Source organism: Pelodiscus sinensis, chromosome 25 (assembly GCF_049634645.1).
Source record: "Pelodiscus sinensis isolate JC-2024 chromosome 25, ASM4963464v1, whole genome shotgun sequence".
Classification (NCBI taxonomy): Eukaryota; Metazoa; Chordata; order Testudines; family Trionychidae; genus Pelodiscus; species Pelodiscus sinensis.
The window spans coordinates 4,087,389-4,114,498 of NC_134735.1; the positions used below are offsets into that span (position 1 = coordinate 4,087,389).

Below are 27,110 nucleotides of genomic sequence, written 5' to 3' on the forward strand. Positions count from 1 at the left end.
TCTCTAAGATCCTTGCCTGAAAAGTAGCCCAAGTCAGCAAATCATCGGTGGTTTCCCAGTATTCCGGTTTCCGAGCGTGGAGGGAATGTCTGATGGTTCTAACGGAATTAGTATGTCGTGGTGGTGGCAGGGTTTGTTTGAAGCTTGCGGATGGTGAAGCGCACTGTGTTCTATTTGTTGCTGATACTTAGATTGTGAGGTTCATTGTTGCATAAGTACCCGGATCAAGCCAATGGACACAGTGTCTACCTAGATATACTGTATGAGTCCTACATGCATGTAAACCGCAACTGCAATATCTATATTTTATATAGACAGATGGGTATACTCTGACATATGAACTATAGTGCACACGCGCGCACACACACACACACACACGCTTCTATATTAGCACATAAGAAAAGAACCAAGTCTCCCAACAGACAACTGTGAACGGCTGATGAGCATAAAATAAATTACTGTTAATTAGATCAAAACATCGCTGTGCCTTTGTGTTTCTTTGCTGCGGTTTGCTATAAAGCTTGATGAGAAGAAAAATAGCAGAGGCTAGATTTCTATTAACCCTTCCAGTGGTGCGCCCGTATGACAACGCTACGGTGCCGGCCGTGGGGAATCCAAGGGACCATCTGGCCAATATCTTGCAGGGCTACAAGTGGATCTCAAGGTTTATTGAGTTTCCCCTACGTTCTGCCTTCTGGTCCTCACCTGAAGAAGCCAGCTGTGGGTGCGCTGGAGCAAAGAGGCAGAGAGAATCCTTAGAAAGGCCTTGAATGTGGTTGCTATTGCTGCTTCCACTAAGGACTTTCAGAGGAGATTCATGCTGGGCTAACATCACTGAAATTTCATGCGAGTCGGCGAGCAGCCACGAACATTAATAAGGTGCATGTTTAACTAAATATCCTTTTTCCCCGCTCCTCTTCTAAGAACAGGGCGCAATTAACCGCTGCTCTTTAAATGCAAGCCAAGAAGTTTTGAATAAAATATGAAAAGCCCCAAAGTTCCTTTCTAATATTAACTGTAATGAGATAAACTTAATTGAACATTTTACGATGTCATCCTCATTTCCCTTTTTAATTAGGCCCTTCTTCCATAACAACATGAAAGCATATGACTGTGAACCTCCACGAGCTGTTCTTTACGGCAGGCACTGAGAACTAAAATTAGCACCGAGTTATTAGGGCTCCAAAGTGGCGGTTCATTGGAGCTTGTAGGGAGGCCGCTTAGAGCCTCAGCGTTGGGAGGCCAGGCCAGGCGCAGCACCTGGAGCATAGGGTGCTAGTAAGATCTTTTCTCAGGAACCCTGGCGTACCCATCACCCCTGGGAGGGAGGCAATTCTGCTAGAATCTGGGCTGGCATAGATGGGGTGCTGCTGGGACGGAGTTGGTTCTGTTGGAAGTGGCTGTATGCGGGGAATGCTTTTCACACAATGCACAGTCAACCTGTGGAACTCCTTGCCGCAGGATGTCGTGAAGGCCAAGACTAGAACAGGGTCCGGTAAAGAGCTAGATAAGTTCATAGAGGTTAGGTCCATCAATGGCCGTTGGCCAGGATGGGCAGGGATGGTGTCTCCAGCCTCTGTTAGTCAGAAGCTGGGAATGGGTGAGAGGCTTCGGTGACACGTGGCGGGGGGAGACATGTGCTCTAAGTGCCAAGGCCGGGAGGGGCAGGGCCAGCCAGCAGCAGGCGGGAGGCTTGGGACGGGGCTGGTGCCCACAGCAGGGATCTGCCCCCTCCCTGCATTCACTGGCAGTGGCAGGACAAACGGAGCAATGGCATGAGCTCGCCTTACTCCCCCAGCGCATCACTTTGCTTCCCGTAGGAAAGTCGGGGCGGTCTCACCCCTCCCCCGAACGACGTGGAGGGGTGCGGTGAGTTGGGGCCCTGCCGCTGCTGGTGAAAGTGGGGGGGCGGCCCCCCGCTGCCAGCGCCGACCCCCCCCCATCCCCGCTAGTCCCTAGGGCCATATTGCTTGGAGGAGGGGAAAAGAGTTGAGACCTGGGCGGGAGGGGGTTGTCCTGGCTCTTCCCCAGGCTGGGGGGGGCATCACGTGGCTGGTGGCCCCCTTGTCTCCCTGTCACTAGTTGCCTCTTGCAACAGGGGATGGATCTTTTGCGGATTCCCTGCTCTGTCCATTCCCTCTGGCAGTGGCCGCTGTTGGCAGACAGAACCTGGGCTAGAGGGGCCCCTGTCTGGCTGTTCCGATGCCCCTTGGGACATAGGACGCATAAGGGGGTCCCAGAATTTAGGGAGGTTGGGGGGCTTCTCCAGTGGCTCAGTGGATAAGGTACCCGTCTTGGCAGCCAGAGGGCAAGGGTTCAAGTCCTGCCCTGGCAGCCCTGGGACATAGGATCGATCGGGGGGCCCAGAGGTCCCGCTGGAGCCCTCACCTGCCAGACTAGCAGTGTAGGCAGCCCTGCAACCTGACTCCAGCTGGGTGAGTCACCCAGGGGCCGGCTGTGCACAGTCAGAGGCGATGTCTGGTCAGTGCATGTCTGTGCTGCTAGGGAACATGCTCCCCTTGCCAGCTTCCAGCCACAAAGGCATGGACACTAGCCACATGGGAGCTGCTGCACCGCCTGGTTCCGGGCCCAGCGCCTGGGGTCCCAGCTGTCAGCCCCATGCCCCTGGGGCTCTGCTGCCAGTCCCACGGCCAGGCTCCTGGCTGCTACCCACTGCCCCCACATGCTGGGGTCTGGGTTCAAGTCCCTCACACTGCTGGCCCCATGCCCTGGATCCTGGCTGCGGGCGGGGTGGGGCGGGGTTCAGCCCACTTGGAAAAGGTTCCCACACACAGGCCAGCCAGGCGTGTCTGCTCATAGATCTGCACAGGCGCACCCGCCGGCGTCCTGAGTGACAAGAGGCACTTGATGGATGGTGCCGCTGCCTAAGCAGCTGGGTTTGCCTCCATCGTGGGGATCAGCTGCATGCTGGGGGCGTTCCTCCCCCCCCCGCTGCATGCTGGGGGCGTTCCTCCCCCCCCCCCCGCTGCATGCTGGGGGCGTTCCTCCCCCCCCGCTGCATGCTGGGGGCGTTCCTCCCCCCCCCGCTGCATGCTGGGGGCGTTCCTCCCCCCCCCCCGCCAGCGGTGTGCACCTCAGCTCCGCAAGGCAGTAACCCTTCCCTCCAGCTCAGTGGCCTCGGGAGGCAGCGGGTCTCTCACCCAGCGCCGGGACCTGACCCGAACCCGGCCGGCGGTGATCCCTGAGATAAAGGCCCCGCGCTGCCCGACATCTCTCCCTTCCCGTTGGCCGCCGCCTGGATCTGGGAATCCATCTCATTTAGCAACGTAAACAACCTAATAAAATTTAAAAAAAGGGCCGAAAGATGAGCGAAGGCTTTGATTTAACAACCTTGTCATTAGGGATTCATTAGAAATTCATGGCGCTAGGCTTGACGGTGGCGGAGCTGTTTAATATGCAGGCAGACCCTCCCGGTCCCAAGGGAATGCAGGCGCGCCACAGCCCCAGACAAAGCAGGGGGCAGAGCTGGCGTGTGGTCCCCCCCAGCTCTAGGGTAGCCCCCCAAGTGGCCAGTCGGAGGGTACCCCGAGGATGACACTGCGGCACCTTTCCTTGGCTCTGAACTGGTAAAGAAACACCGCCCCTGGCCCTGCCCAGACTCCGCCCCCAGAAAACCTGCTGGGGGCGGAGTGTTGCCTGCCCTCCTCCTTCCCTGTGATGCTGGGGAGGCGGCTTGGCTCCCTTGGGGGCGGGGCCTGGACAAAAGGGGCGGAGCTGGGGCTTGCCCATGCCTAACTCCCCTTGATTTTAATGGTGTTGGGATCCTGGCCTCTGGGTGTCCCTTCCCCATCTGCAAAATGGGGGTTCCCCGGCCTTGGGGCTGCGGGGAAAGGACCAGTTCATGAACGATGCGCTGAGGTGCTATGGCCAACACCAGGTGCCCCGGAGGGAATGAACAGAACAGGGAATCATTAAGTGATCCCTCCTCTGTCGCCCCTTCCCAGCTTCTGACAAAGGTTAGGGCCACCATCCCTGCCCATCCTTGCTAACAGCCATTGATGGACCTCTCCTCTGTGAATTTATCTAGCTCTTTACTGAACCCTGTTAAAGTCCTGGGCTTCACCACGTCCTCTGGCGAGGCGTTCCACAGGTTGACGGTGGCGCTGCGTGAAGAAAAACGGCCTTTGGTTTGTTTTAAACCTGCTGCCTATTAATTTCATTGGGTGTCCCCTAGTTCTTAGGGCAGTCGTGGCCAATCCGTGGCTTGTGAGCCGTGTGCGACTCCTCCCCCGGGTGTGGCTCGTGAAGCCACCTCCATGGCTCATGAAGCTGCCCCTGCACCCCTGAAAATGGCCCCTGCCTCCAAGCTCCCTTTCCAGCTGCAGCCTGTTGGGAGATGTAAAATGAATAGGCGTCTGGGATAGGGAGAAGGAGGTCAGCTACAGCAGGCATTACCCTTGAACATGCTCTTTCCTTTCGGTTTTGCAGCCTAGAGAAATAGATAAACCTGCAGCTGCTCTTCTTTGTTGTGTCTTTTACCTACCCTCTCCGGCGCTGTAGAAATATTTCAGGGTTACTTTTCTTGTCATCTCTGTCACCTGCTGATTTGGGAAGTTTGTAGCACCAAAAAGTGTTGATTTAATTAGAAATTATGACTCATAATTAGGGGAAGGTATAATAATATTCATCACCTGCTTATTAATATCAGAGGGGTCGCCGTGTTAGTCTGAATCTGCAAAAGCGGCGAGGAGTCCTGTGGCACCTTATAGACTAACAGAAGTGCTGGAGCATAAGCTTTCGTGGGCAAAGGCCCACTTCGTCAGAAGCATGTCATGCATGTCATGCTGTCCACATGCATCTGACGAAGTGGGTCTTTGCCCACGACAGCTTATGCTCCAAGACCCACTTCGTCAGTTGCATTTCATGCACGTCATGCTGTCCACGTGCATCTGACGAAGTGGGTCTTGGCCCACGAAAGCTTATGCTCCAGCACTTCTGTTAGTCTATACGGTGCCACAGGACTCCTCGCCGCTTTTGCTTATTAATATTCATTGTATGGGCATTAACATTACTAAATAAGGGTTTAGGAAAAGGAGTGGTAGCGCTGTGAATGAACGTACTAAACCAGGGAAAAGGGTGTGATTGGGGCCAATTTGCTGCCCCTCGGACATTGGGTTGAATGTCGGAGATAAACGTGCGTGGGCGATCAAGCAGTCCCGTTTATCCCCCTGCCCCGGGTCACCTGTTTCTTCTCTAACACAGCCCAGCACTGTGGGTGGCAAAGCCTTTTGCTCCACGGCGTAGGATCATCATTCATCACAGCTCACCAATGGATCACGGGCCGTTTTGTGAATCACGCCCCTTTGGCGGCCCCCGTGCGGCGGAGGCCATCGGAGACGCCTGGTTCCCAGCAGCGAGGGAATGAATGGCTGGGGTCGTTTGTGGTCCAGAGCAGTGACTCCTTGCCGGTAACCCCCAGGACTCGGCTGGGTGTTTATTGGAAATAGCAAAGCTTTGCTGAGTGGGAGAACTGAAAACCCCAGTGACTCATCTCGGCTTCCGGACGCTCCACTTATCTCAGGGCTTCTGTCTGAAAGGCCAGAGAGCTGACAGCCGCTGCTACCGCAGGGAAGTGAAACCTGGAGACGCCAGGAGGAGCGCGAAGGGCAGCCTGCTGTTCCCCTGCTTGGAGAAACGTCTCCCCCGCATTGGTTAGGGGTCAGTGAAAAGCCGCCACGCAGGCTGCAAAGTGTGGGCGATTTTCTGCACCGCTCTGTGTCGAGATCACTGCCTAGGACTTAGTGCCACACTCTAAACAGCAGCGACGCTGGATAGGTTCATGTGGCAACGCCTCCTTCACAGGCCAGTGCTGTGTGGTTTGCAAATATCCCTGGTACGAGCAGCAATCTCTAGGGAGGACATTTGCACAGCGGGGTTGATCATCATACTAGCAGGAGTTCAATTCCCAGTCAGATCTCAACACATTTTGCTTGGGCAGGTGTCATCCTCCTGATCTGACATGGGGAAACTGAGGTACGGAGCGGCAGTCTTCAAAATCAACTTCACACACGGCGTGGTTAGCCAGTGGAACTCACTGCCACAGGAAGTCAAGATCCTCAATCCCAGCTCCTCAAAGATATAGCGGTTCCTCACTCCCATTGAAACCGTGAGGGTCTGCGCCTAAGTGACTTCCCGAAGGCCACTGAGGGAATCTGTAGCAGAGCTGGGACTAGCACCTCGGTGTCCTGACTCCCAGCCTGCTGCTCTTGCTATTGGACAACACAGCCTCTGGGATGGGGAAATAAAGAGCCGCCGCAATGAAACAGAACGATCAGGCTGGCCTGGGAAATGGCTGTGGGGTGGAGAATGATGGGGGCCCCCCGTGGCCCCTGAGGCTGCATCCCTTGGGGGAGGGGGCTTGGGGAAAGGGGTGCAGTGGAGAGGGAGAGGGCGGGGCAGGGGTAGGAAGAGGATGGGTGGGTGGAGCAGGGGCTGGGCTGGGGGGATGGGTACAGACGCCCTCCAGGGCTGCAGGGAGTCATGTGCAGGCTGGATTGCGGAACCGCTCGGCTGCAGGTGGCCCTCGGGTCGTGAGTTTGAGACCCCCCTGATCCACAGGAAATTAGCAATGGGGGGGGCAGGAGGGTGTCTTTCCTCCTCCCCCCACATTTCAACATAAGACTCCCCCTGCACCACTCGCCCACTGCCTGCCACCCCAGCGGGCTTATTGGCGGGCCGTCGAGAAAGCGAGTCCCCCTCTCAGCACTGGGCTCCGGCGACCTGGTGGTCAATCGATACAATTTAAAACCGTTTCATTACCCAGAATGGTGTCCTGGCCTGAATGACTTCACCCGGTCCTCAACGCTGATTTTGAAACGTTCACCTTTGCTTTAAGAGGGAAGACAAGGCGGCCGGGTCTGTGCCCGTCCTCCCGCCGAGGGAAGCCTTGTCGGGGGGTTTCAGTTCAAAGGTCTGCATTGCACGGCAGGGGGAACGTTCAACGCTGCTCTGGCTTTGCCCGGCCAAGAGCTCTGGAAATCCCCGGGACGGGGGGCGTTTCTCTCCAGAAGACAGACGGTCAAGTACTCTTTGAAAGAGACTTCTGAAAAAAATACCGTGACTTGCTGTTATTTACATTATTGTAGCAGCCAAAGGTCCCGGCTGTGATCAGAGCCACTGATCGTAGAATCACAGAACACCAGAACTGGAAGGGACCTCGAGAGGGCATCGAATCCAGTCCCCGGCCCTCACAGCAGGACCAAGCACTGTCTAGATCACCCCTGACAGGTGTCTGTCCAACCTGCTCTTAAATATCTCCAGTGTTGGAGATTCCACAACCTCCCTGGGCAATTTATTCCCGTGTTTCACCATCCAGACAGGCAGGAAGTTTTTCCTAATGTCCAACCTAAACCTCCCTCGCTGCAATTTAAGCCTGTTGCTGCTTGTCCAGGTGTAGCATGTGCCGAGGGAAAAAGCCCGTTCTGGTTCTGCAGAGTAGGGATGTAAAATCCCATTTAACTGGGTAACCAGTTAAACGTAATGGTTAACCGGTTAACTGATGAAAGGGAGGAGGAGGGAGCCCCTTTGTCCATGATGGGCCATGAGCTGCTCCAGCCCCCACTGGTGAACCAGAACTGGTTAGCCTCACCTGTTAAGGGTTAGGGTTACTAGTTAACTGGTTAACCTTTCACATCCCGACTACCTGCAGAGATAAGGAGGAAAGGAAAGATGATTAACCCTGTGTTCCAGGCAGGGAAAGTGAAGCACAAAAAGACTAACGTTGTATCTACACTGTAGTCACGTATACAGACCTGAGCTAGCTTTGATCAATGGCAGCCTAGGCTCGGGGTAAAGCAGGGGTCCAGCTGGCCTTGTTCAGGCCTCTGTCCTCCTTTCCCCATCAGCGACTCCTTCTCCAGGCCTCTCTGCAGAAGCTGGCCCAGACGCAAGGGGCGGGACGCTGCATGGTGACTTTGCTTTCCGCTTTGCATTGCAAAGCAGCCCGCCTGTGGAGCTGCAGCTGCCCTTTGAGGAGGTGAAGCGGCTGCAGCCTGTTGCAGAACAGATGTGCACCCTGGAGACTTGACTTTTGTTCTTTCTTACTTTGATGCTTCCCAGAATAGAGGGACGCTTCTTGTGGCCTTTCTGTTTGGTCTATGAACCACCTGACGGGGGAGATTTGCTGTACCCACTCTACCAAGCTGTCTCTCTTTAGCTTAACCTTCTCCTCCCCTGTGTAATGCAGTTTGTGATCTGTTGTCCGAAGGATCCTGCCACAAAGCTATATGGAGACTCCACTGACTCGGTGGATCTGCGCCTTTTGGGGTGAGGAATCATCAGAACGGCCAGACTGGGTCAGGCCAAAGGTCCATCCAGCCCTTTACCCTGTCTGCCGACAGTGGCCAATACCAGATGCCCCAGAGGGAGGGATCAGAACAGGTAACCCTCATGTGATCCCTCTCCTGTCACCCACTTCCAGAGAAACAGAGGCTAGGGACACCATTCCTACCCTTCTTGGCTAATAGCCACTGATGGACATAACCTCCATGAATCTAGCTCTTTTTTGAGCCCTGTTAAAGTTCTAGCCTTCACCACATCCTCTGGCAAGGAGTTCCACAGGTTGACTGTGTGCTGAGTGAAGAAATCCTGCATGCCACGCAACTGGGCCAAATTCGACCCCTACCCCATGGAAGACTAAGCTATCCCAGACTCCTCTACCCCTTAAGTACCCCCCCAGCCCTGATGACCCCTAACTGCTGTTTTCCATGTCACTCTGCGCTCATGTGTCCATAGAGCTGTAAGGTTGGGTGGGGGTGGGGATGGGGGAAGTGACTCTTTAAGCTCGGGCTGTTGCCGGATCCGTCTCTGTGTGACTGTGCTCGTGGGAGGGCTTCTCAGCTCACCCCCGGCGCGTTCATCGGGAGCTCTGGAACCTGGCTGCCCTGCGCGGTGGCAGATGGGATCTCGCCAGATGCTTCTGGCTTTGCCCAAGGTGTCTTCCCATTGCTCTGCCTCGCCCAGGGCTGAGCCTTAAGTGAAAGCAGAGACAACTCTGTCCATTAGCTCCTCTGCCCGGCCTGGCCCTGACGAATCATCCGTCCAGCTCTGGGATCCCTGGCATTGTTGAGAGGGAGTAATTACCCCTCTCTCCGGCTGTGTTTTCCATTTCCCTGCAGTGCTGCAGCCCAGCGTTCCTGTCTCCTCCCCCCCCCCCCCAACTTCCTCCCGCCACCCTTGATGCCAAAAAAAGAAGAAAAAAGCAATCACTCCCGTGCACGCGGCGGGCAAAGTTTTGACAAGCTGATCAATGAGGCCTGCAGTGAAGTTTGTGGAGGCAGTGCACGGGCTGCTTAAGTGGAGCGGGAGGTAATTAGAGCAGAAAAAAGGGGCCGAGCGGAGAAGAGCCCCGGGTAACGGAACGCCAGGCCTGGCGGGCGGCAGCGGCCCCGTCTCTGCCAGCAGCTGATGCAGGGAAAGGAAAGTTTGGAAAAAATCCCTCTGGAGACTCAACTCCGGCTCATCCCGGGTCTTTCCAGCTGCGAGTTCCGAGCTGCCTCCGTGCGTCGTTCAGAGGCCCAGGGGCTGTCCGCGAGGCAGAGCGGGCACGAGGGCATTAGCAGGGCAGACTTTCTACGCCCCTACTGGCTCAGCAGCTCCCGGGCTGAGCCGGGGGCGGGCAATCAATTTTGCATGGGGGCCACTTCATGAAATTTGGTCCCTAGTCCCAGGCTGGTTCCACCCTGGAAGGGGCGGAGCCTCAGATGGAAGGGGCGGGGCTTGTGGGGAAGGGGCGGTCCAGGGGGAGGAGACGTTGCGTGCTCCGCCCCACCCAGGCCAATCCGCTGTTCAAAGCAGCTGGCAGCTCCCTCCTGGCCCGTCCTGACACTCTTCCGGGTCTTGGTTGGCCTGGGGGCGGGGGAGTGTCAGAGTGGGCCGCAGGCCGGGTCAAAGGGCTTGGCAGGCCAAATCTGGCCGTAGCTCGTCCACCCCGGGCTAAGCTGATGGTCTCTCTCTCTTCTGAGAGCGTGGGCCCACACCTACTACCAGTCTTTGCAGCTTCAAAGGGCGAGGCCAGCCCTGGTGGGGGCGGTGCCTCCCGGCGCCGGAGCAGCCCGGCAGACCCTGTGAGCACCGGCTACGTCAGTCGGCTGCCATCTCCCTGTTACCTCGGCCCTCTGGCTTTTTCCATCAGCGGTCCGAGGACAGAGAGCCGCCAACCCCGCAGCGGGCGGAACGTCCCCCTGTCTCCAGGGGGCTGCATGGGACGTCGGCTTTTCCCCCACCTTCACTCTGCCCCTTCTTGCCTGCAGACCTGGATGGGTGTGTGATCGATGGCAGCGCTGCCGCTGTCAGGAGCTGTGCGCTTTGGCTGAGTAAAGCTGGTCCCTGCTGATCTCCGGAGACCTGGGCCAGGAGCAGCGATGAGGAAGCAGGGAGTTCGGCCTGGGTAGTTCCAACCAAGGAGCCATCTGGCTCCCGGCCTGCTGTAAGACACTCACCAGATCCCAGGCTGGCAGGCATTCTGGAGCGAGAGTTGCGCTGGAGGTTCCTGGGACAGTGTCGGGCAGGGCTCCGTGGCCATGCTGAGGGATGCCCCCAGGGACGTGGTCTGTTGTTCCACATAGCTGCTGCTACAGCTGGATCGAGCCTGCGTGGAACCAGCCCAGCTCCTTGGCCCCGTATGGCGGGTGATGAGTTTAGGGCCTGAGTCTCCACTTCTTTGCGCCCCGCGGAGCCACTGACCGCTGGGCCAAGCGCAGGCACAATTCACGTGCGCACAAGGGCGAGGCCCCTCTGGCACCCTGGTTGGGTCCCAGTGTTGGTCCTCAGGAAACGCGCTGCTTGTCGTTACAGCCGCACCCAGACTCTCTGTGACGGGGCGTCACTTGCATCACATGAGCGCCCCCCCTTTATTGGCCGAGTGCCTGCGCCTACACTCCCTGCTCGGGCGGCCCTCCTGCCAGCCAGCTCTCCAGGCTGGTCTGAGCCTCTTCGGCTCCAAGGGGAAACTGCCTCACTCTGGCCCAACAGCTTCCTTTTAACTGGCTTGCTGAGCCCTGATTGGGCACATCCTTTGTACCACTCTGTCTTTCCTGGAGGACTTCTCTATGGTTTTCTGGGCAGGGTGTGGCAAGGCTGCAAGCTTCCAACAGGGGGCTTTGGGGCATGGTCCACCCCATCATGCACTCACACCAAGATTGGGGTCCATTGTGCTAGGTGCTGTCTGGACAACCCCTGCCCCCCAGAACGTTTACTGGTGAGACGGGCCCGGTAGATGCAGATAGGAATCTGACTAGACTGGGGTGTGTCCTGACTCCCAGTTCACTGTTCGGGCCACTGGGTCACACTGCCCCCTCGTTAGGCTGCCTTTGGACTACATCAGGGATGGGGAATCTTTTTGGTGAGGGGCTATTGACCTGCAATAAAATCAGTCGGGGACCACACACAAGCCAAACAAGAAAAAAAGAAACCGCGCTCAACACCTGTAGTCAGGGCTGGATTAAGTCTTCTGGGGACCAAGGGCTTTGAGATTTTTGTGGGCCCCCCGTGCTCTGGGGTGGGGCCAAAACGGAGGGGTTCAGATAGCAGGAGGGAGCTGCAGGTTGAGGCAGGAGGGTGGGAGCGGAAGGGCTCTGACTGGGGAGTGTGGGCTCTGGGGTGGAGTAGGGGATTAGGGGGTTGAGGTGCAGGAGGGAGCTTCAGGCTGGGGCCAAGGAGTCTGGAGTATGGGAGGGGGCTCAGGGCAGAAAGCTGGGGTGGGAGGCAGAGTCTGGGTGGGAGTTTGGATGCAGGAGGGGACTCAAGGCTGTGGGAGGCGGTTGGGATGTGGGGCATTTGGGGCAGCTCCCCTTTTGGTGTGTGTGTGGGGGGAAGCAGGTGACTCAGTGCAGCCTCTGCTGGCCCCACCCTCGCAGTTCCCATTGGCGACAATTCCTGGCCAATGGAGCTGTGGGGGCGGAGCCTGCAGGTGAGGGCGGAGCTTGCAGGCAAGCTTCTGGCACTTTCCTCCTCCGCCAGGCAGGGCTGAATAACACGCAGGGATTCTAGTGGCTGCAGTCCGGGGCCTTGCAAAAATACCTGCACTTTTGGCAACCTGGAGATCTTTATGCGGGCTCCCTTACCCTGAGGCCCTGGGGTGCAACTTTTTAATCTGATCCTGTCTATAATGGGAGCAGGCTTGGGGCACTCACACTCCAGCCCCAAGCAGGCATGCCGAGGCTCAGAGCTTCTGGCCTGCGGCACGGACCCTTGCAATGGGCCTGATCAAACGAAGCAGGAGGCCAGACCTGGCCTGCAGGCCGGAGGTTCCCTGCTCTTGGACTACATGGGACAGACTGTGTCGTCTTCTGCATTGGAGACACCTTTTTATTTCAGAAGGTTGAAAAAGCTACCAGAGAGAAAGCTGTTCTAGATTTGATCCTAACAAATAGGGAGGAACTGGTTGAGAATTTGAAAGTGGAAGGCAGCTTGGGTGAAAGTGATCATGAAATCATAGAGTTCACAATTCTAAGGAAGGGTAGAAGGGAGAACAGCAAAATAGAGACAATGGATTTCGGGAAGGCGGATTTTGGTAAGCTCAGAGAGCTGATAGGTAAGGTCCCATGGGAATCGAGACTGAGAGGAAAAACAACTGAGGAGAGTTGGCAGTTTTTCAAAGGGACATTGTTAAGGGCCCAAAAGCAAGCTATTCCGATGTGTCGGAAAGATAGAAAATACGGCAAAAGACCGCCTTGGCTTAACCACGAGATCTTGAATGATCTAAAAATAAAAAAGGAGTCATATAAAAAATGGAAAGTAGGACAAATTACAAAGGATGAATACAGGCAAACAGCACAGGAATGCAGGGGCAAGATTAGAAAGGCACAGAATGAGCTCAAACTAGCTTCAGGAATAAAAGGAAACAAGAAGACATTTTATAAATACATTAGAAGCAAGAGGAAGACCAAGGAGAGGGTAGGCCCACTGGTCAGTGAAGAGGGAGAAACAGTAACAGGAAACTTGGAAATGGCAGAGATGCTCAATGACTTCTTTGTTTCGGTCTTCACCGAGAAGTCTGTAGGAATGCCTAACATAGTGAATGCTAGTGAAAAGGGGTAATTTTAGAAGGTAAAATAAAAAAAGAACAAGTTAAAAATCACCTAGAAAAGTTAGATGCCTGCAAGTCACCAGGGCCTGATGAAATGAATCCTAGAATACTCAAGGAGCTGATAGAGGAGGTATCTGAGCCTCTAGCTATCATCTTTGGAAAATCATGGGAGACAGGAGAGATTCCAGAGGACTGGAAAAGGGCAAATATAGTGCCCATCTATAAAAAGGGAAATAAGAACAACCCAGGAAACTCCAGACCAGTTAGTTTAACTTCTGTGCCAGGGAAGATAATGGAGCAAGTAATTAAGGAAATCATCTGTAAACGCTTGGAAAGTGGCAAGGTGATAGGGAACAGCCAGCATGGATTTGTAAAGAACAAATCATGTCAAACCAATCTGATAGCTTTCTTTAATAGGATAACGAGTCTTGTGGATGTGGTATACCTAGACTTTAGTAAGGCGTTTGATACGGTCTCGCATGATATTCTTATCAATAAACTAGGTAAAAACAACTTAGATGGGGCTACTATAAGGTGGGTGCATAACCGGCTGGATAACCGTACTCAGAGAGTAATTATTAATGGTTCACAATCCTGCTGGAAAGGCATAACAAGTGGGGTTCTGCAGGGGTCTGTTTTGGGACTGGGTCTGTTCAATATCTTCATCAACGATTTAGATATTGGCATAGAGAGTACGCTTATTACGTTTGCAGATGATACCAAGCTGGGAGAGGCTGCGACTAATCTGGAGGATAGGGTCATAATTCAAAATGACCTCGACAAATAGGAGAAATGGTCTGAGATAAATAGGATGAAGTTTAATAAAGACAAATGCAAAGTGCTCCACTTAGGAAGGAACAGTTTCACACATACAGAATGGGAAGCGATGGTCTGGGAAGGAGCACGGCAGAAAGGGATCTAGGGGTTATAGTGGACCACAACTTGAATATGAGTCAGCAGTGTGATGCTGTTGCAAAGAAAGCAAGCATGATTCTGGGATGTATTAACAGGTGTGTTGTGAGCAAGACACGAGGAGTCATTCTTCCGCTCTACTCTGCGCTGGTTAGGCCTCAATTGGAGTATTGTGTCCAGTTCTGGGCACCGCATTTCAAGAAAGATGTGGAGAAATTGGAGAGGGTCCAGAGAAGAGCAACAAGAATGATTAAAGATCTGGAGAACATGACCTATGAAGAAAGGCTGAAGGAATTGGGTTTGTTTAGTTTAGAAAAGAGAAGATTGAGGGGGGACACGAGAGCAGTTTTCAGGTATCTACATGGGTGTCATAAAGAGGAGGGAGAAAACTTGTTCATCTTGGCCTCTGAGGATAGAACAAGAAGCAATGGGCTCAAACTGCAGCAAGGGAGGTTTAGGTTGGACATTAGGAAAAAGTTCCTAACTGTCAGGGTGGTGAAACACTGGAATAAGTTGCCCAGGGAGGTTGTGGAATCCCCATCTCTGGAGATATTTAAGAGCAGGTTAGATAAATGTCTATCAGGGATGGTCTAGACAGGATTTAGTTCTGCCATGAGGGCAGGGGACTGGACTCGATGACTCTCGAGGTCCCTTCCAGTCCTAGTATTCTATGATTCTATGATTTGTGCAGTGTTTGGCTGAGTTCCCTGGGAGCTCCCACAATGCAAACAAATAGCAACAGTCACAAGAAGAATCAACAGACCCGAAAAGTGATCCCAGGTGGCAGAGACTCCATCCCGCCCCCTTGCGGGAGGAGTGAGATTTCGGGCGTGCATCTCCACCACTGACTGAAACATCATTAACAAAAATTCATCGTCCTTAAACATGCAAATAAAATGGGAGGCTGAGCGTCTGTAATTGCAAAATTCCTAGACTCAATCAGCCAGAGATAAACGGTGTTATTTAGGAACAATTTGAAAGCCAGCAAATTGAAAACAATGACCGGATTCTGCTCTCGGGGGCATGAGTCTGAATCCACAATTACTTCACCAAATCCGCGCGGCTGCTCTGGGTAGTCACTTGCCACACGGCATCCAGATCAGGCCTGGTTGATTTTTCAAATGCACAGGATGCAAGATGTCCGGTCTCTCCTTGCTGATGCCTGCCAGCCCTTCTGTTTGCTCAGAGCCTGGCTCCTGTTTACACCATCAGTCCCTCTGTTCACTACAGGGGAGTTACTCCTGATTCACAACTGGTGTAACTGGGCAGAGTCAGTCCCGGCGAGCCCTTTTTTTCCTGAATGCTTTCAGAAGCCAGAAGTTCAGAGAATTTCCCCTTCGTGCGCTGGTTAAAACGGTGAATCCTCCCAAGTGCTATAAGAATCACCCCACCGTTAGGTGTTCGGCAGGGCCAAATGCCCGGAACTAGTCGCTAAACACGGTTACAGAGCTGGCGTTCTCGGCGGAGCCTGCGCGGCCCATTCTGTGCTGAGCCACTAGGGGGCGCTGCATGGGACGGGGAGCAAATGCAGCTTCGCACCTTCCTTGCGTCTCCTGGGCTGGACCAGCCCTCAGGGTACCTCAGAGCATGCTGCCCAGGGGCTCTCATTTGCAGTAGGCGAGCTGTGGGCTGTGAGCCTGCCTGGCGCACCTCTGACCCTGGGACGTCCCTGGGCGTTGCTGGAGTGGAGAACCAGTAGCCCCAGCTCTTGTACTTCCTCTGTGAAAGTGCTGGGACCCAAAAGGTTCCCTCTAAGCTGCCTGTTGCCTAATAAGCCCTTCACCCAGGGGGGGTCAGGGCTGCCGCAGCCACGGGAGAGGCAGCCCCCCCTTAGCCCAGGGTCCCAGTCGACAAACAAAGCCTTTTCCGACCGATCCGTTATGCCTCGTGCAACAAGGTTTACAGGATCGGTCGGAAAAGGCTTTCCTTGTCGACCGATCCCCGTCTAGACTGCCGCTTTTTGCCGGCAAAGTGCCGCTTTGTCAAAAAGTGTTGGCCATTTTTATTCTAATGAAGCGCAGGATATTTAAATCCCCGCTTCATTAGCAATTTCGGTATGTCTAATTTACATCCCTCTGGCGCCAGAGGGATGTAGTCTAGACATACCCTCAGACGCTGGATTGAAAAGGAAAAGCTTTGGTCCTAGACGCAACCATCTTTTCCTGGCCTTCTCAGGAGCCCCCTTTTGGCTCCTTCCAGGAAGCAGGATTGAGCCGGAGCCTGGTTAATTAAAATCCAGAAGGCGCCCGCGCTTGACGTGACAGGAACGGGAGCTGCTGGAACTCGGCCGGAGCGCCTTCGCATTACCCGGCAGGGTCTAATTGGCAATCGGTGTGTGTCTGTGCTCACTGCAGGCCGCAGAACCTCCACGCCGCGGCTCTCCTCAGCATGCCGGCCGCGTCCTGTGGAGAGGTGAGGGCAGGCTTCTCCGTCCTATTCCTGTCCAAAAGGCGCAGGGAAAGTGGGGGAGGGAGGGACTGAGGAACCGGCAGGAGAAAACACTGAAGAAAAGCTCCAGAGAGGGAGATGAGCGTGACTAGCAGAATGCAGAAAAGGGGTGTTGCCTCCCCAAAACAGCAAGCCTCGGGCAGGCGCTGAATTTGCTCCCGCAGGCCTATGGACCTGACTGGAGCTGCCCCCCCAGATATAGAAATCACACTACGCCTATCACTGGAAGAGTGCGCCTCTCCTTCCCTCTAGTGGTGGGTCCATTGGAGGATAACAGACTACTACTGCTACCAGCTAATAGATTGTTCTTTTAGCCCGTGTGGCAGGGATCTAGCCGGTACTCTGGAGGGTCTTGGGTTCCGATAGTTGAATCATTATAAATACCCAGAGATTTTAGTCTTCAAAGAGCGCTGCAAGCGCCAACGAATCAACCCCTTTTAAGGGGAAAGTCCTGATCTCTCCCCCCTGCATTTGCAGGTGGCGTTGGGGACGCTCAGAGAGATTAAGGGATACACCCGGGGTTGCAGAGGAAGTGAGAATCCAGCAGCTTCTGCCTCCCAGGCCTGAGTTCATCTGGGACAAGCGAGGCCTTGTTGCATTTGATAGCTCTGATCAAAGCCCTGCCTCCGGCAGGCACTTCCCTGATTTATTTAGGGATCTCTTCCCTTTGGCTCTGGGGTCACTGCTCAGATCTGTCAGCTGTCCCGGCCGTCCCGATTTTATTTTTGCAGAAGCAGGCGAGTTGGCGAAAGCAAACAGGACAAATGCCCACTTTTGGCAAAAAGGAGAGAGAGAGGGAGTGTGTGTGTGTGTGTGTGTGTGTGTGTGTGTGTGTGTGGGTGTGTGTGTATGCCAGCCCTGTGCGGGGCGGGGTGTGTGTGTGTGTGTGTGGATGCCAGCACGGGGCGTGTGCGTGTGCGTGTGTGTGTGTGTGTGTAGATGCCAGCCCTGTGTGTGTGTGTGTGTAGATGCCAGCTGTGTGCATGCGTGTGTGTGTGTGTGTGTGTGTGTGTGTGTGTGTGTGTGTGTGTGTGGATGCCAGCCCGGGGCGGGGTGTGTGTGTAGATGCCAGGGCGGGGTGTGTGTGTATGCCAGCCCTGTGCGGAGCGGGGTGTGTGTGTGTGTGTGTGTGTGGATGCCAGCACGGGGCGTGTGCGTGTGCGTGTGCGTGTGTGTGTGTAGATGCCAGCCCTGTGTGTGTGTGTGTGTAGATGCCAGCCGTGTGTGTGTAGATGCCAGGGCGTGCGTGTGTGTGTGTGTGTGTGTGTAGATGCCAGCCCTGTGCGGGGCGGGGGAAGGGTTTGGAGGGGACTCAGGGAGTAAGCAAGCAGTGATGCCAGCCCTGCACGGAGAAGGGAGACAGGGCTTGGGCAAGCGATTTGGGCTAGCCCTGTGTGGGGGAGGGCTTGGGTTAGCTCCACACCGTGTTCTGTTTTCGCTTTGGGAAATATGTTCATCCTCGTCCGTGCCCCCCACCGGTTGATCTACATTTCTAGGCTCCCGCCCCCCAACCCTGGTGAGGGTTCACTTTTCGCACAAACTGGGAAGTTATTTTGCGTGGCCATTGCTGGATCTGAGCACGGAGGCACAGGAATCAACCTTTGCTCAGGCCCTGAGAGAGAGTCCAATTGGCATGTGACGGCCAGTTCCGCAGTCTGTCTCTCTCTCTAGTTGTGTTTTGAAATTCCTTTGTAGAAGAATGGCAACGTTTAAATCCAGGACGGAGTGCCCAGGTCCATGGAAATGTTCCCCTGTGTGTTACCAGTTAGCCTTTGTCGCAGAGACTGTCCGGTTGGGCCAGTATCCCTGGAGGGCCATGGCTGGCACTTGCTGGCATAGCTCACAGTAGCGGATGTGCAGTTGCATGAGCCTCTAATGCAGTGGCTGATGTGGGGAGGTCCTGTCGCTTCTAGAGATGCCTGGACCGAGCTGGCAGTGGGGTTTGCTGCAGGGGAAGGTTCCTGGGCGGGTGTGGCTGAGGTGTGACATGTGGCTGAGGTGTGATGTGTGGCTGCGGGAAAGAAATTGCTTCAGGTTCGGGGGATCTCCGTAGGGGAGCACTAGCCTGGGATGGTTTCCCAGGAGAGGTGGTAGATGGTTAATGATGCGCTGGGGGGGTTACGCTGGGGGCTGTAAGTGGTGACTAGGGGTGTCTTATTTTCCTTGCTGGACGTATCTTGAAGAAGCAGATTCCTGGGTACGCTGGAAGGAGCCCCGAAAGTCTGAGCCGTGTGGGGGACACCCCGCTCTGAATCTTTCCCCTCTGCTCTGCACGGCAGGGGTGTCCACACATCCCCCACCCCCCAACCTCCCCAAGTCCAGGGCGCCTTGTTAAAGCTGGGATGGATTTTCCGAAGCGCCGGATTCCTTTGGCTGGCCCAAGTCCTGTCCCAGAGCTCAGCGTGGACATGCCCTGCCCTCTCCTCAGCGAATGGTTCCAGACCGAGACGATTTAGCAGCGTAGTGCAAGACGTGGAAGAATGTAGAGACGGGAGGGTGAAAACCGCCACTGGCAGTGGATAGTTCCTGGCTGTCTAGAAGCAGAGAGCTAACAACTTCTCAGGGGAATTTTCTTGGCTTCAGATAAATCATGAGGAGAGCAGCCGCGGCCTTCTTCCCCCTCTGCTAGGGCTCTGTGCCAACCATCACCTCCAAGTCCCTAGAAGAGAAGTTCTGTCACGGTCTTGCCTATTCCCCGCACCTTGTCCTGCTCGGTTTTCCAGAGCATGCCGTTTTGATGCTATCGGCCGCGTGACAGTGCAGATTTTACACTGTTCTGCCTATAAATATATGTATTCTCGCCTCTGCTCCCTGGAAACTGGACGTTTTGACTGGTTTGCCTTGGCTTGAATGACAATAAATCAGACAAGAGCAGCATCCTCCCTGAATGTTGAAATCCAGCCGGCGTTGCTAGAGTCCTGCATGCTTCAGCCTCCCGGCGCAGAATTTAGGGGATCCTGGGAGCTAAGCCAGCCCTTGCCAATCCACAAAGGTGGCGGTTGGCGTCCCTCCTCCGACATACGAGACGGATTATTCAGAGTCGCTTGCCTGCGCCCAGGGCTGGCCCAGCAACACCCAAATCGTAGGATCCTGGGATTTTGGAAACACCCCCACATCAGATGCCATCGGGAGCTGTGCTGCTTTGGAGACCACGGAAGGCCTTAACCGACTCCTTACCAGCCAGTAGCCCGTGGACTGAGTGGCCTTTCTCTGCTAAGCGGCCTGTGTCATCTCTGGCTGCAAGGAGTGGGCATCCCAGTAGCCGAAGTGTGGCATGGTCGCGTGGGCTAATCCCTGCTCTCCCATTGGAGGCCTTAGTCAAATCACACAGGCCAAAAGGGTTGACATTTAAATGCCAGATAATTAAGCAGTGAAGTGCAGAGGTGCCGATCCCCTGGGCTTCGAACACTGGGTCCTGCACGAAAGCATTGCTGGCTCCGATCGGCGGCTGGGGAGGTCTTCCCCTGAGTTCCGCGTGTGGTCCAGTGAAGGGAGATTGGAGCCCACAAGTTACAGGTGCCTCATTGGTCTCCCTGGTTTGGACTCCGTGTCCATCTTTCCCTGCCCACTGTTTGGGGGAACTGGTGTGAACGAAGGAGGAGGACTGTAAGCGGGGTACGCCCCCGTGTGGTCAGTGGGCGGCCACTCTGACACACGACACGCTGTGTCGGCGGTTGGGGAATTGGCGGTGGATGAGCTGCAACCAAGAGTCCAGAGCCCGGTCATAGTCCAGGGTGGGCGGCAAATAAACAGTCCGAAAGCCCGGCCTCAGATCGGGGCAGGCGGTAACTACCAGTTCCACGGCCCGGCCTGAGATCGGGGCAGGCGGTAGCAGGCGAACAAAGAGTTCAGAGCCAGCCCCTTGCTCCAGGCATGGCAGCCGTGGGTATAGGCTGCAATCCAGGCACAGCCAAGGGGGGAGACTTCCCCCCACAAGTGGGGTGGCAGGGGGGATGCAGCCTCCCAGGGCCCTGGCAGCTGCAGGCCAATCTGCTTCGGGGTCCGTGGGAATCCGCCCCTGCAACGCTGACCTAGCTCTGGCTAAGCCAACAGGCGACCGGCTTTCCCTGGTCTCCTTCCAAACTCCCCTGGGGCTGTACCTGGGTTCCGGGCCGGTCCTCGGAGCTCCATCGCTTTGGCAACTTGGGCCAGGTAAATAGTTCGGCCAAGTCGTCGGGGAGCGGTGCGCCCGGCGACCCAGCTCAGTTTTCTGCTTCTCCTGGGTCCAGCTCCTCCAGCGAGCTCAGGGATGGGGGAGGCTTCTGGCCGGCCTTTTGTATCTCTGGCCCCTCCCCTTGGTGTCTTGTCAGGGCCAGCTGCTGCCCACCAAGGCTTTGGAAGGGGCGGCTCCCTGTCGTGGTGAGTGGGCGGTCACTCTGACCCACTCCAGGACACATCACCGGGAAAGAGTGGAAGACAGCCCCCAAATTGCATCTGATATATCCATCAGCTCAGACCTGATCTTCCTCCAGGGTGCCCATGTCCCAGACCTTGCTGATTAGGACGACTGTAAGCGGCACCTTGAAGTCTCACTGCAGAGAATGATGGGGACCGATATGCAAAGTGCCATCTGGCCAAAGGAGCAGAATTCATAGCTGGCACCTTCTGATACAGCTAACTCAGAAACTCGTGGCTTGTGCTTCTGACACCATTCCGGTTGCTTAGCTTTACCCATGGTGCTTTGTCCTGTGATTTTTGCATATGAAAGGAACCGCCGCTAATCCTTGTGCCAGCATAGAGGTCACCCTTCGCTAATTAGGGGACAGCATTTATTGGCTTATAAATCCCCTGTAATGTGAATCAAAGGTCTGTCTTCGCCCCAAAGACATTAGGATCAAGACTTAACAGGTTATTCCTCTTGGTATTTTCCAAAGTGGTTCAGGGCAGCACTGAGCTAAGGATGCCAAGGAAAATGTGAGAACAAAAAGGTAATTGAGAACACAGAAGTAATTATTTTTAAACAATTGCATTACCCTTTCCGTACAGACCTACAAGAATGTAAACAAGATACCCTTTAAACACATGCTTCCCTGCCATCTATCATCGGACCCAGGCTGCATTATATTCCACACTATATGTTATAAATTACACTTTAATGATACGTCCTGCTCTCCTAATGCACACCCCGGTCTCCCAATGTCGTTAAAACAATAATAGATTTGTAGAAAGCGAAGTGGGGAAATGCATATTTATGAGGGTTCGAAAAAGGCAATTGTGATCCAGAATCTTTGGATTTACGAATCGCTTCCTGTGAAGAAGCGTGCGCGTGTCTTGTCACGCTTGAAATGTCAAGTCATTAACGCGGAGGCAGGCGGGCAAAGAGGAGACAGAATAATCGAATGGACCCTCTTCGGTGGGACGGGGTGCTCCAGCCTCTGCACCATGTGCCAGAAATGAGCATCCCCGAAAGTCGGGTGGCTCCAAGAACGGAGCTGAACTGCATTCCCTGGCCAGCGGTTCCCAACCTTTTCCAGATGGGGACCCATTTTGACAATGCAGGAAGACTTGGTGACCCAAGGCAATTCAAAAACGGGGGCAGGAGGGAAGGCGGAGACACTTGGCGACCCTTTTGAAATATAATGGTGAGCCATAGGTTGGGAAACCCTGCCTGGGACAGACACCGTGAGGGGGAGAACTCGGCAGATTGGGATTGTCTCTCCGCTGGGGCCAACAGATGCTTTTGCATCTCTCCTCTGATGTCCCGCTGCGCTAGGAGAGAGCATTTGCCACTGGGAAATTCTGGGTGCCTCAGAGATCAGATCTGGGGTGTTTTAGAAGCATGCGCGTTGAGTCCAAGGGCCACATCGACCCGGAGAAGTGGGCGTGTTTGGCTTCGAGTCCATTCCACCAGGAGACCTCGGCACAACCACGGGTCTGTTGAATGTAAGCTCTTTGAGGCAGGCATTGGCTCTGGCACAGCGTGTGGTCCCGTGGGTCCCCTCAGGGCCCCACTAACAGTGGAGTATTACTAGCAGTGGAGAATGGGCTGCTAGCCGTCCCCTTCCCCCTATGGCGAGGTCTTCTCATTTCCAGGGCGGCAGGCCGAGAGCCAAAGGGAAAGTCCCCTCCGAGACTCTCCGCTGGGTCCCTCAGAGGGGTGCCCCTTGGCAATCCATCAGCAGCCCTGGCTGGCCTCCCCCAGCCTCACCGCTCTCTCTCTTCAATGGCATTGTTGTGCATTTACCTGTGATCAGCGCATGAATAATTGCTGTGATTAGCCATCCGCGCCTGCCACCCGCTGGTGACAACCGCCATGCGTGGCGGCTGCTCCAGTTCAGTCCGGGTTCTCCACCCTCCCGTCTAAACCTGAAGATTCACCAGCCGACATGGGCTTTGGCACGTTGACTTGCCCTTCCTCGCGTCTGCCCTGAGCTATTCCTCTCCTCTCCTCCTCGTTCTCTCAGGCGATGGCTACACAGCAACATTATTTCAAAATAACACAGTCCACGTCGACACAGCCGGCAGTTATTTCGAAAGAATGTCGAAATCTTGTCAAACTGGAGGACTTTTGACTCCGACTCCTGTACCCCTCATTGGACGAGGAGGAAGGGAAGTCGGGGGACGAGTGCGCCGTTTTGAAATAAGTGCCGTGTCGACGCTCCCCATTTCGAAATAAGCGATTTCAAAATCAGCTCTGCAATTGACATAACTCGGTGTGCGTAGCTTATTTTGAGTTAAGCCCTGCTGTGTAGACACACCATGGCTGTGTCTAGACTGGCCAGTTTTTCCAGAAAATCAGCCGCTTTTCCGGAAAAACTTGCCAGCTGTCTACACTGGCCGCTTGAATTTCCGCAAGAACACTGACGATCTACTGTAAGGAATCAGTGCTTTTTGCGGAAATGCTATGCTGCTCCGTTTGGGCAAAAGTCCCTTTTGCGCAAAACTTTTGCACAAAAAGGCCAGTGTAGACAGCTCAGATTTGTTTTGCGCAAAAAAGCCCTGATTGCGAAAATGGCGATCGGGGCTTTTTTGCGCAAAAGCATGTCTAGATTGGCCACGGACGCTTTTCCACAAAAAGCGCTTTTGCGGAAAAGCATCCGTGCCAATCTAGACGCTCTTTTCTGAAAATGCTTTTAATGGAAACCTTTTCCGTTAAAAGCATTTCCGGAAAATTATGCCAGTCTAGACGTAGCGTGTGTGTGTGTGTGTGTGTGTGTGTGTGTGTGTGTGTGTGTGGAGAGAGAGAAAGAAACATTCACTCTGCTTCTTCTGCCTAAATTTACCGTCCCCGTGAAGGATGGAAGACGTAACTGCACTTTGATCAGAAGCTGTTTTTCCCCCTTTCCTTTCCTCAGCCCCAGGCTCATTAAACAGGTTGAAAGAGGGACATTTCCAAAGCAGCCTTGGCGTGAGAGCTGACGGGAGAAGCTGCCTAATTGATAACGGCTGCACTCCGGTTAAACTTGGGCCGATAATGAAACCCCCACGAGCTTTCAGAGCTGCCTCACTCTGAGGATAAGAAACTGACATTGTGCTAAAGGACGCAGGCAGCTCTGTGCGTTCAGAAAAGGCCAGGCGGCGTGTGGCAAGGCAGTTGTCAGCAATGTTCCTGCTAATCTTTTCCACCCGTGTGCGGAATAAGTTTTTTATGTGCACAGAGGAATGTGCACCACCAGCAGAAACAAAGAACGGAGTTGTGGGCGCTCTGCTAATCAGCGGAGCGGCCTTGGAATCTCTCCTGAGTAGCTGCCCAAGGGCTCAGCTTGCAGGGAAACATTAGTTGTCACAGAGCAGAATGTAGTTGGGGGTGTGTGTGGGATGTGCCCCCCCCCCACCCCGTGCTGGTTTTGAAGGAGTTGCATGGAGCTGGAAAGCTCACGGAGGGCACCTGGTTGCAGCTGGAGGCCATGCCCAGCTAAAGATGAGTCCCAGCGGGGGGAAGAGCTAATTGGGGCTTGATAGCGAGCAGGCCCAGCGTGGAAGGGGGCCTGACGGGAAGAACGTTGCAGCTCCAATTTGGGCAGTAGCGAGACCTGTGGGGGTTGACGCAGAGGTCGGGGAGTGTAGCCTCTACGGCTAACCTGCTTGCTGGTGATGCTAAATAATATCTAAATGTATTGTTTCCCTTATGGTTTTGATGATATCTTTATTATAAGAAGCTATGGCAGGTTTATATTGGCAGTTTGGCTGTCACACAAGAGACTTACAGGCCATGTCCTATATGCTGCACTAAGGCAAAGTTAGTATTTTTCTCTGGGATCTTTCCCCCGGACAGCACAGTTAGCTCACATCTGTTTGGGACCTTTCACCTCCAGACATGGTGGTAAGGCAGAGGGACTTTCTGCGGTACAGGCGCTCCCAAGAATACCCGCACACTTAGCAGGTACAACATTGCTTAGAAACACCCGAAATAACCAGTAGAGACCCGATTGAATAACCGGGCAGGACAGAAATAACAAATGTGAGAGACAACCCCCAATAGCCAATGGTAGCGAATTGATGCATATGATAAGAACATAAGAACGGCCGTCCTGGGTCAGACCAAAGGTCCATCCAGCCAATACCAGATGGCCCAGAGGGAGGGAACACAACAGGTAATCATCACGTGATCCCTCCTGTCTCCCACTTGCAGAGAAACAGAGGCTAGGGACACCATTCCTACCCATCCTGGCTAATAGCCATTGATGGACCTAACCTCCGTGACTCTATCTAGCTCTTTTTTGAACCCTGTTAAAGTTCTAGCCTTCACCGCATCCTCTGGCAAGGAGTTCCACAGGTTGACTGTGCGCTGAGTGAAGAAAAACTTCCTTTGGTTTATTTTAAGCCTGCTGCCTATTCATTTCATTTGGTGACCCCCTAGTTCTTATATTATGGGACTAAGGAAATCACTTTTCCTTATTCACTTTTCCCACACCACTCATGATTTTATAGACCTCTATCCTATCCCCCCCTTAGTCTCCTCTTTTCTAAGCTGAAAAGTCCAAGTCTTTTTAATCTCTCCTCAGATGGGACCCGTTCCAAACCCCTCGTCGTTTTTGTTCAGCTCAATGATAAACTGACCTACTGGAAAAAGACACTTCCAGATTAGTAAGGAGAGGAAATACAAATAAGGAGAAAGGGAAACACCCCCTGCTGAACACGCATCCAACATGACAAGGTCAGCGGGATGGAGAAGTGGCAGCCCAGCCGAGGAGCGGGAGGAAGAAGGGATGTCGTCCCCAGGAGGTGCCAGAACGAGGCCCCTGGCGATGATGAGGAAGGTGCAGGGGACGAGGAAGAGGATGGCTAACACCTCGGGTTGTTCAGGTGTGTGTGCGCACTATGGGAATGCAGACAAACATTCCCGGGATTTGAAATCGGGGTGTTTGTGACTGTGCTAAGTGTATGAATAAACCACAAGAGTTCCTATAGAGCGAGGGCTGCTTCTGTGCGCATCCGGGTTCCCAACCGTAAAATAGTCGAATACGGGGCCTGATCCTGACCCTGTCGACCCTAATGGTGGTAACTGGACAGTCCTAAGCAATCTTCGATCAGGCAACAGGAGGGAGCAGAACTCGGCGTCCTCTCCTAAACAGAGACCGCGGGGAGGGAATGATGTGACACAGCCAGGGTGGAGGGAACAGCATCGGAGCAGGCCCTGGCCTTCCGGGCAGTGGAGCCTGGAAAGTGTTTGGCTGAAGAACGGAGGGGGAGAAAGCTGAGGGATGAAAGGTCGGGCCCGAGGAAGATGGACCTCGGGGTGCGTTTGTATTTCCCGTTGGAGTTTGTTGGGAGGACTCCAGGGGGATCCTGTGGGCCCGAGCCTGGAGCGCAGTGGACCTGGAGGGGGATGCTGGTGCTGTGGGAAGGAGTCTGGGGGTGGGGGCGGGGGCGGAATAGCCAGGCCTTGCTTGTTCATTCAAGACCCAGCGCTGAAACCTAAGGGAGAAGAGGGCCGGGATCCCCTACGGCCGCCGGGGACCGTGGCGTGAAACGTCTAGGGACGCTGGAGAGCCCTGAGCTGAGGGTGTCGGGCCGTGGGGTGGAAGGACTTTGAACTATTCTGGGTTGGACTCTGCGCTGCCTCAGAAGGGAGGCGCCCAGGCAAGGCGGGTGGGGAGAGGAGACCATGGCCGTGCTGTGGGCCAGGCTCGTCTGGTGAGCGGAGCGTGCGACACGGCAGGAGGGGAGCTGACTCTTCAACTGGGTGTTGCCGACAGACCCTCCGAAGGAGACCCTCCGTGTGCCGGGGGCTCTGAGGATGGGGTGGGGGGCTGGGAATATGGGGAGGAAGCCTGGGAGGCTCTGCCCGGCCAGAGCGCCCGTCACCGGGTGAATCTCCAGGTGCTTGTAGATGAGGTGGGCTCCACCCAGCTGCCAGGGGCCTTTTGTTGGAGAAGGAAAGTGAGAGCCAGGCCGCCTGGTTCTCTCTCCAGGGCTGCCTTTGCTTCTCTGTGTGACTGTCGGGAAGTCCCTGAGCCCTTCCGTGCCTCAGTTTCCCAGCATGCAGCAGTGTTCCCAGGAAGCCAAGCGCTGGGAGGGCCACCCAGGAGAGATTCAGGTGCTGCCCAATGGATTAGCAGAGCGCCCACAGCCGGTAGCATGTATTTGTACTAGTGGTGCCCATCCGGCCATGCCTTGGTGCGCATGGCAAAATTTATTCCACACACGGATGGGAAAAATTAGAGGGAACTTTGCAGTGCGGCTTGCTCAATGGCTGAGCCTGTAACCCCGAGAATTTAGGGACTAACCAGAAAGTTCAAGGATTGTCTGGAAAAAGTCC

The 27,110-nt window shown here is 54.6% G+C and overlaps 1 long non-coding RNA gene across 1 annotated transcript in view; it reads left to right on the top strand.

Annotated features, from left to right (window-relative positions):
- LOC142819888 (uncharacterized) overlaps positions 1 to 25,954 on the top strand; it is a 65,167-nt gene extending 39,213 nt beyond the window's left edge. Inside the window, exon 3 of the long non-coding RNA XR_012897565.1 lies at positions 25,354 to 25,954. This is a non-coding gene — a long non-coding RNA (uncharacterized LOC142819888). The remainder of the gene's footprint in view (positions 1 to 25,353) is intronic.
- The last annotated feature ends 1,156 nt before the right edge of the window (positions 25,955 to 27,110 follow it).